This window comes from Martes martes, assembly GCF_963455335.1.
Source record: "Martes martes genome assembly, chromosome: X".
NCBI lineage: Eukaryota > Metazoa > Chordata > Mammalia > Carnivora > Mustelidae > Martes > Martes martes.
Genome location: NC_137897.1, coordinates 52470248 through 52479618, shown reverse-complemented (window position 1 = coordinate 52479618; position 9371 = coordinate 52470248).

The window sequence follows — 9371 nt, the reverse complement described above, 5'->3', positions numbered from 1 at the left end:
TTGAATTTATACATTTATGTTTTTGCTCAAATTTGGGAAATTTTTAGCCATTACTTCTCCAAATAATCTGTCTTCCCTCTTCTATCTCTTTTCTGTGACTGCTACCATAATGTGTATTTTGGTCTGTTTGATGGTGTCCTACGAGTCTCTTAGACTCCTTTCCTTTTTCTTCAACATTTTATTCTCTGATCTTTTGATTTGACTAATTCAATTTTTTTTCAAGTTCATTGATTCTTTTTCCCTTTTTTCTTTCTGCCTGCTTATATCTGCTGTTGAACTCAGGTGAATATTTCATTTTATTTATAATTTTCAGCACTAGAATTTCTATTATGTTCTTTCTTATAATCTCTATTTGTAAATACTCTTTTTTTGTTCATAGAATGTTTCATGCCTTTACTTTAGTATTTTTTAGTTTGAATATAATTGACACATAGTGTTACATTAGTTTTAGGTATATAACATAGCCATTCAAGTCTATATGTAATTCTATGCTCACCATAAGTGTAGTTACCATCTATCACTATGTAATGTTATTACAATACCATTGTCTATATTGCCAATCTTGTGCCTTTTATTTCTTTGATTTTTTTATTCCATAAATGGAAGCCCTGTATCTCCCACTCCCCTTCACCCATTTTGTTCACTCCCTACCACCTCTTTTCCCTCTGGTAAACAAAAGTTTGCTCTCTGCATTTATAAATATGTTTTAGCTTTTCATTTGTTTGTTTGGTTTATAGCTTTCACATATAAGTGAAGTCATATGGTATTTGTCTTTCTCTGTCTGACATTTCACAGCATAAAACCCTCTAGGTTGGTCCATATTGTTGCTAGTGGCAAGATATTCCTTTTATGGCTGAATAATATTCCATTTTATATTATACATATATACACACACACACATATATACATATAAACATATATATATATATAACACTGTATGTATGTTAATATATTGGAATTAAAATAAATATACATAATTTTTTCATGTAAGTGTTTAACTGTTGGCTGTCTGTATTGGAAAAAATATCTATCAGATCCTCTTCCCATTTTTAATTGGATTATTTGTGTTTTGGTGTTGATTTCCTTTAGCTTTTTAACTTATGTTTTCTCTTTGTTCCTTGAGTATATTTAAGACAATTGTTTTAAAGTTTTTCTTTAGTAAGTCCATTGTCTAGGCTTTCTTGCAAATGGCTTCTGTCAATTTATTTTTTTCCTCTGAGTGTGCCATGTTTTCCTTATTTCATTACATGTGTTATCAATTTTTTTGTGGAAAATTAGGCATTTTATTATATAATGAAATAACTGAAAATTAGATTCCCTTCCACCATTTCCTTTTTTTATTGTTTAATTCTATAGTCCATTTATTTTGAGATTTTTAAAACTATTTCTGTAAAGAAGATATCTTTTCATGTGTGCCTACTGACATCTCTGATATCTTAGCTCATATTCAACTAGAATTTTGAAAGTTTTCCAAGGAAGTCATACAAATGGACAATACATTAAAATTTATTCAACATCACTATCATCTGGGAATGCAAGCTGAAACTACAATGAGATAGTACCTCACACCTGTCAAAATGGCTAAAATCAAGATAACAAGAAATAATAAGTGTTGGTGAGGATATGGAGAAAAAGGAACACTTGTACACTGTTAGTGGGAATGTAAATTAGTATAATCACTGTAGAAAACAGTATGGAGAATAGCTTTATTTTTTTACTTTTTGGAGAACCTTCATACTACCCTATAACAGAGCAATTGCACTACCGGGTATTTACCCTAAAGATACAGATGTAGTAAAAAGAAGGAGTACATGCACCCCAGTGTTCCTAACAGTAATGTCCACAATAGCCAAACTGTGGAAAGAGCCAAGATGCCCTTCAACAGACAAATGGATAAAAAAGTTGTGGTACATATATTTAATAGAATATTGCTCAATCATCAGAAAGGATGAATACCTACCATGTGCATCAACATGGATGGAACTAGAGGATATTATGTTAAGTTCAATGAGTCAATCAGAGAAAATGGTCATATGGTTTCTTTCATATGTGGAAAATAAGTGATATTACAGAAGACAACTCAAATTTGACTCTTATGAGCTAAGAAAAGCAGGTATTAATTCCATCTCAGAAGTGAGGAAATTCAGGCTTAGTGTAATAGAACAAGTACTGTATTCCAGGTCTTCTACCATGCTGGGACAGAAAACAATGGATACAAGTACTCATCATCTAATGTTTCAAGTGGAACATTAACAATTCAGAGATTAAACCTTATACCTGAAGGAGCTTGAAAAAGAACAAATAAAACCCAAAACCAGCAGAAGAAAGGACATAATATTAGATCATTTTTCTAGATATATTTTCTGAGGCAAAGTTACCAAAAGCAAAAATAAACTACTGGGACTGCATAAAATTGAAAGGTTCTGCTCAGTGAAGGAAACAATCAACAAAACTAAAAGGCAACCTATAGAATGAGAGAAGATATTTGTAAATGGCAGATATGACAAAAGGTTAGTATCCAAAATATATAAAAAATGGATACAACACCTAAAAATGAATAATATAGTAAAAACAGGAAGAAGACATAACCAGATATTTCTCTAAAGAATACATCCAGATGGTTAACAGACACATGAAAAGATGTGTGGTGTATGTATATATATATTTCAGCCATGAAAAAGAATAAAATCTTAGCATTTGCAACAACATGGCTAGAGCTTGAGAGTAATACTAAGTGAAAAAAGTCAGTCAGAGAAAGACAAATACTGTACGATTTCACACATATGTGGAATTTGAGAAATAAAACAAATGAACAAAGGTAAAAAAGGACAAACAAAAAGAGACTCTTAACTATAAAGAACAAATTTATGGTTAATAGAGAGGAGGTGGGTGGGGGATAGATGAAATAGGTGATGGGGATTAAGGAGTTTCTTATCATGATGAGCACTGAGCAATGTATAGAAATGTTGAATCAGTATATTGTACACCTGAAAGTAATATAACACTGTATATTAATATATGGGAATTAAAATTAAAAATTGAATAAAATTTAAAAAACGTATTTAGAGATTAAGATAATTTCCAGAGACATATTATACAAATTTTACTACATTTGTATTTGTAGTAAATGCAAAGGATGTCCATTAAATTTTACTTTAAATCATTAACATAACCAAAGCAGATGAAATACCTAATAGCATTTTATTGAGAAATGAGCTTGAGTTTGAAAATCAGATGGGCTTGAGTTCAGTTTCCAGTTCTGTCAGTCTGTATCCCAGTTCTAACTGTGAATCCTTGACCAAGGATCTGTGCCTAAGTTTCACCACCTATAATATGGTTATTCTTATCTGTAGTGATCTCACAATATTGCTGTAGGAATTAAAGTATAGGTGTAGTGTAGTGTAGATGATAGTAACTAACATAGCATCTGGTTGAATAGTTAATTTCTTTTCTTTTTTTGTTGATATTACATGAACAGTAGGAATTTTTGAAGTGAGAGTAAAAGAAATATAACATGCTGTTATGTTTTGCATTGTTACACATGGAGGGTATGCCATGTGGTTTCCCAGGCAGATTGTGTAGTAAGGAGCTAAGTGCTACCACCGGTTTGCTGTTCATGGACTTAGTTCTCTCTGATAAGTCCTAGTAAATGGAAGCACAAAGCAATAATGCAACACATTCTAGTCACATAGCTTATAAATTGTAAAACCAGGATTCAACAGACATTCTGATAGATACAGGCAAGGTATATATATATATAATATATAAGTGGACCTTACTGCTATCTCTATGGCAAAAAATTCTGGTTTAGTAATCAGCGTGGCCAGATGGCAATATTAGAGAATTAAAAAATGTCAGAACAATAAAATGTCTCACAGTTTCTTGAACTGAATTTCCTCATTGAAGCCTAAAGAAAGAACCAATACACAAGTAATTGTACACAAACAAGGATACCGATCCAGGGTTTGCAACCCAAAGTTTCAGGTCCTCTCCAATTGGAGCCTCCCTAACACTGTGATATTTAAATGGATGACAGAGGTATGTGTATAGGTAAGAGGGAGTCTGGCTTGGAGGCCCAAGGAAATGTTTTCATATTGATGCACTCTAGAACATTTTTTGCTGTTACCAGTATGGCACACATGGGATTTCCAACAGTTGGCTGATTATAGTGACTTAACCCCACCATTTTACTCAGTCCATCTATGACCAGCACCTCCACAGCCTGGGTTTACTAGTAGAAATCATCAGTCCTGGGGTGCAAGTAAGGAAATGGTTGAATAAAAGGTCCTGATGAATGAGGAGCTCACCACTGGGGCTTCATTGTCACCAGTGCTTAAATAAGCTACACAGTCCCTTATCCATGATTTTTTTCTGTTGCTTGACGCTAATGGAATGACTTTGAAAATGGGTTTTGTTATTAGGTAGTACTGGCTCTCAATCTCATGCCATTTACCAAAGATATGGCCTCAGGCAAGTGAATTAATCTCTCTGAGACTCAGCATCCTCTCTCTTCAAATGGATATAGTGATGATTTTCTTGAAATCACTGTAGAAAACAGTGCTCACCAAAGAAAACTCTTTGTGAGGGTTAAATAAAAGAACATAAGCAAAGCACTTGCCACATTATCAGGCACTTATTAAAAATTTAGTAAATGGAAGTTATTATAATTTAAACATTATTAATAACTGCCACTGAGGAACAAAGTTCTGTTTATAGCAAAATTTAATATGGTTTGCTTTATATCAAGGTGTATAAACTTCACCTTTCAGTAAGGATGAATGGAAAGATAAACTTGATGTCTTCACCATGATAATCCTATTATGTTGGAAGCCTGTTACCAAGTCCCTCTCCTCATCTTCCCTAGGTTGAATTTGAAAGCAATTCTAAGTTCTATTCTCCATTTCATTAAACCTCCTTATAGATGGAAGCTTCAACAAAGGCAAAGGGTACCTTTACAAGTCCTTTGAAATTCCCAGGCAAATGCCTCCCTCTGTGTCAACAGCCAATTTTGTTTTGAGCTAAATAAAGAGGCACAGCAGTTACAAGACCTAAAGCCACCAGATCTCCTGCAAGAAATGCTGGCTTTTGATCTCCCAAGGGGAGGTTTTTTGTACCACAAAGGTAGCACTTGGTACTGTGTGGGTTTGAGCCAATTACTTCACCTTTCTGGGCATAAGGCTTTAATAATTTGGATGCAGGACACAGATGGTTCACTCAAACTGGATAGTTGAGGGGAGTTGTGTGGAAGATCTATTTCCAAAGTTGTGAGTAGGGTAGAGGGAAGCAACAAAGAATGATGAAGTAACTCATGCTAGAAGAGTTGATTGATTTACCACTCCTAAGGGGAGGGGTAGAACATTTACTGTAACAAAAAGAGATAGACACAGAGAGAGATTGAGAGAGAAAGAGGGAGAGCCAGAGATAGCGAGAGACAGAGAGAAGCAATAGAAAAGGACAATCCTACCAGAGCTGTGGCCTTCTTAGAGGAATGTAATCACTGCTAACATGCAGCCTGGCAAGGAGGGAGCTGAAGGAGTAAAGATCTTGATCTCTCTCTTCTCCCACTTTTACTCTTTTCTTCTATTAATGGACCCTAAAAGAAGCCAAAAGTCAAGGGAGCTCAGTTGACCTAGATCATATGGGTCAGATTTACAGACAACAGTGGAGTATGAAGAAAATTAGAGTTATCTGGATGGGTAAAGGGTGAATAGCTAGCATGAGAGTTAGCATTTCTTGAGAAACTACTTTGTGCCTAGAACGGTTTTAGAACCTTTACTTCCATTATCTTACCTGATCCTCATGACAGCCTTGCAAGTTGGGGATTTCTGTCCTTATTTCAGAGATGAGAAAACTGAAACTTAGAAATTAAAATTCCCATACTGGCTTGTTACATATACTAAATTAAATAACCTGCATATAGTGCCTCTGATTCTTAGATTCACATACAAGTTCCAAACATCCATCAGCTCATTAATGGATAAAGAAGATGTTTTTTATATATATATATATATTTCTCATCCATAAAAAAAGAATGAAATCTTGCCATTTGTAACGACATGGATAGAGCTAGAGAGTATTAGATTAAGTGAAAAAAGTCAGAGAAATACAAATACTATATGATTTGACTCATATGTAGAATTTAAGGAACAACAGATGAACAAAGGGAGTAAAAAGAGAGGAAGAGAGGCAAACCAAGATATAATATATATCTATATATTATACCAAGATATAACCATTTTAGGTTCCAGAGAAAGGGCTTCACAGGGCCTTTATGTAGTAATTGTTTAAAAAACAGATATTTTAAAATGTTTTTTCTATTAAACTTCTAAATGTACACATATACACTCAATACTCACAAACTCCACTCTCATATCTACCTAAGCCTGGCCTCAACATTATTCTGTTTAGGTTTGACTATAAAAGTTTAGGTGGAACTGGGCCAAGAGAATGAAGTGAGTGTCCCAAATAATATGTACACAGAGAAATGGGGTGCCTGTCACTCACAGGGTATCAAGGTTGGAAAGAACCTACCACTACCCAAGGCTTGAATACCTTCTACTGAACTACCTCCAGGCAATCAAATAGCATTGGTTCTCTTATCATTTCTTCTTGAGACCACTTCTACTTTATCAGAAGAATTGAGCTGTCTCTTTAGAGCTTCTTTCTCGAGTTGAGCTAAAATTTCTCTCCCTATGGTTTCCACCCCTGCTCTCAACTCTATTTCCTAGGGCCACATAGGACTTGTTTGCTGATCTGCTCTGTGAAAGCCTTTCAGAGGTATGAAGACACAGACCCAGCCCACTTTAGTCTTCTTTTCTCCAGGCTTCTAATTAACCCTCAACAAATAAAAAGAATCCAGATTCAGGCTCAAGCCTAGGCTCAGACTGACATTTCAGCCTAGTTAGTATAAGCCTTTCCTACAACTATTACCTGGTGGTGCAGCCATTCCTTCTGAATTGCAACCTTCAGTTTGTATGGAATAGTGGTGGAATACAGAAACTTCGGAGACAGTCAGACCAGCCAAGACCAGCTTGGAATCCAAGCTTTGGCATTTACTAGCTAAGTGGCCTTGAGCAAGTTGTTTCAATCCCCTGAGCTTCAGCTTCTGTATCTATAAAATATACTGATGTTACTCTCCTATGACAGAGACTGTTAATTTTCTAATAATATTTTCTCTGATTACATGGTAGTAGAAATTTTATTTATTTAATTTTTAATTTAAAAAAATACAAGATTTTCTTTAAGGGCATCCGGGCGGCTCAGTTGGTTGAGCATCTGCCTTCAGCTCAGTTCATGATCTCATGGTCCTGGCATCAAGCCCTGCATTGGGCTCCCTGCTTGACCAGGAGGTCTGCTTCTCCCTCCCCCTCTCCCTCTGCCTGCTGCTCCACCTGCTTGTTCTTTCTCTCTCTGTCAAATAAAATCTTTTAAAAAAGAAAGAAAGAAAAGGTTTTCTTTATTCGTCAGAGAGAGAGAGAGAGAGAGAGAGAGAGAGTATGCATACAAGCAGGGGGAGCTGCAGGCAGAGGGGAAAGCAGGCTTCCCACCCCACTGAGCAAGGCACTCAAGTAGTAGAAATTTTAGTGGGTACATAGTCATTCAGACAAATTCTAGACTTTCTAGACTTTCTTGGGTGTAGGTGTGGCTATGTGACATCTGACAAATGGATATGAACAAAAATGACATAAGTGGTTTCTTGGTGGTGCCCTTTTCTGCTGGCTATAACACATATGTGATGATGGTAGCTGGTGAAGCTGCCTTAAATTGTGATTAAAGCCCTTGTTCTACTAACCACATGGCAAGTCATTCCCCAGTTTCTGCATGTGTAAAATAGAGACAACAATGTTGAACTTTTAGAGATATTGAAAATTTTCAGTGAGAGAATCAATTTTAACATACTTTTGAAATAGCCAAGTAATGATCTTTATGGGTGTAGTACATGGAAAAAAAAGAACAACAAACCTTTGGATTTGAAGAATACCAACCTCTAATCTCAGCCTAGTCACTTAGTTACTGTGTGATATAGTAAAGAATCCATAACATTTCTCAGCCTCCATTTCTTCAACTGTAAAATGGAGAAAATCACACTTCCTCTCCAAGATGTTGAAAGAATTAATGGACATAGTATCTGTGAGGGTTCTCAGCACATAATAGGCACATAATAGGTTTTCTTTTCCCCTTTTCTTTCATAGACATATAGTGTATACAACCTTGTCTGGGTGAAGATGTCTGTGAACAACATGAAGACAATTACATACTGGTGGAGAGAGGAGAAAGTTTGGAAGATGAACTAAATGCAAGCAGCCTATTTTGTTTTTTTCCTATCATTGCCCTTCAGCTTTTGTGTGTGTGTGTGTGTGTGTTGTTGTTGTTGTTGTTGTTGTTCTCTTTAGAATGGTTTGAGCATTAAACTGGTAAATAATTTCCTTAGTTATTTTGTGCCATTGACACTTTTAGCAGTCTGCTGAAGCCTAATGATCCTTCTTAGACCAATATTTAAAATGCTTAAAATAAAATATAGAGAATTGCAACAGAAATTGCATGTTGGGAGTGAGAAAAAGTGAAACTAGAGATACCAGTTAGGATACTGTGGTAGTAGACAAGAGAAGTGGCAGAAGAGATAGAAAGAAGCATTCAGACTCAGGATATGGTTTGTGGTAAACATAACAGGACAAATAGGTAGGTAGCAAGAGGACAGAACTCTTATTTTGATACCTAGTTTTTACTAAATCTGTGAACAACCCAGTGAAGAAGATAATATCTCCACTGGAGAATTTTGAGCAGGTGAGTGATATACTCTAACTTAACATTGTTTAAAAGTCCTTTCACTTCCATTACCTCAACAGCCATAAATATCTCTGCACTAGGTAATGTGAGGACTTTTGCCCCCTCATATTACAGGTAGGAAAACCCAAGAGTTAAGCTCTTTTCCTGATTTGTAACTCTGATCACTAATATAGGGACCCCTTCAACTGCTATTGGAATTACCACTCAGCTCCCCCAGAAGTACCTGCATTGTTGCAAATCTCTAGGATTGATGGGGTGGGCACTGAGATCACAGGCTAGTAACCATCATTCCAGGGACCAATTCAGAAAATATTTGTAAGCACCTGTGTTTAGGATTTTTTTTTTCCCCTAAGAATATAGAGTTTAGCTGGGAGAAGACCTTCTTAACTTACCTGGGCTAGGACATGGAAACACACTTGAATGAGGAGAAATTTTTGTACCAGTGTTCTGCAAGTCCCTACATCTTCCAGAATTCCCCATGCCTCCCTCTCTCAGGACATTAATTACACTAGTTGGTTCTCTTCTGTTTTCTAGCCCGTCTTGTTCCATTGAAAGGTTATCCCTCATACAGGACCTAACTCAGT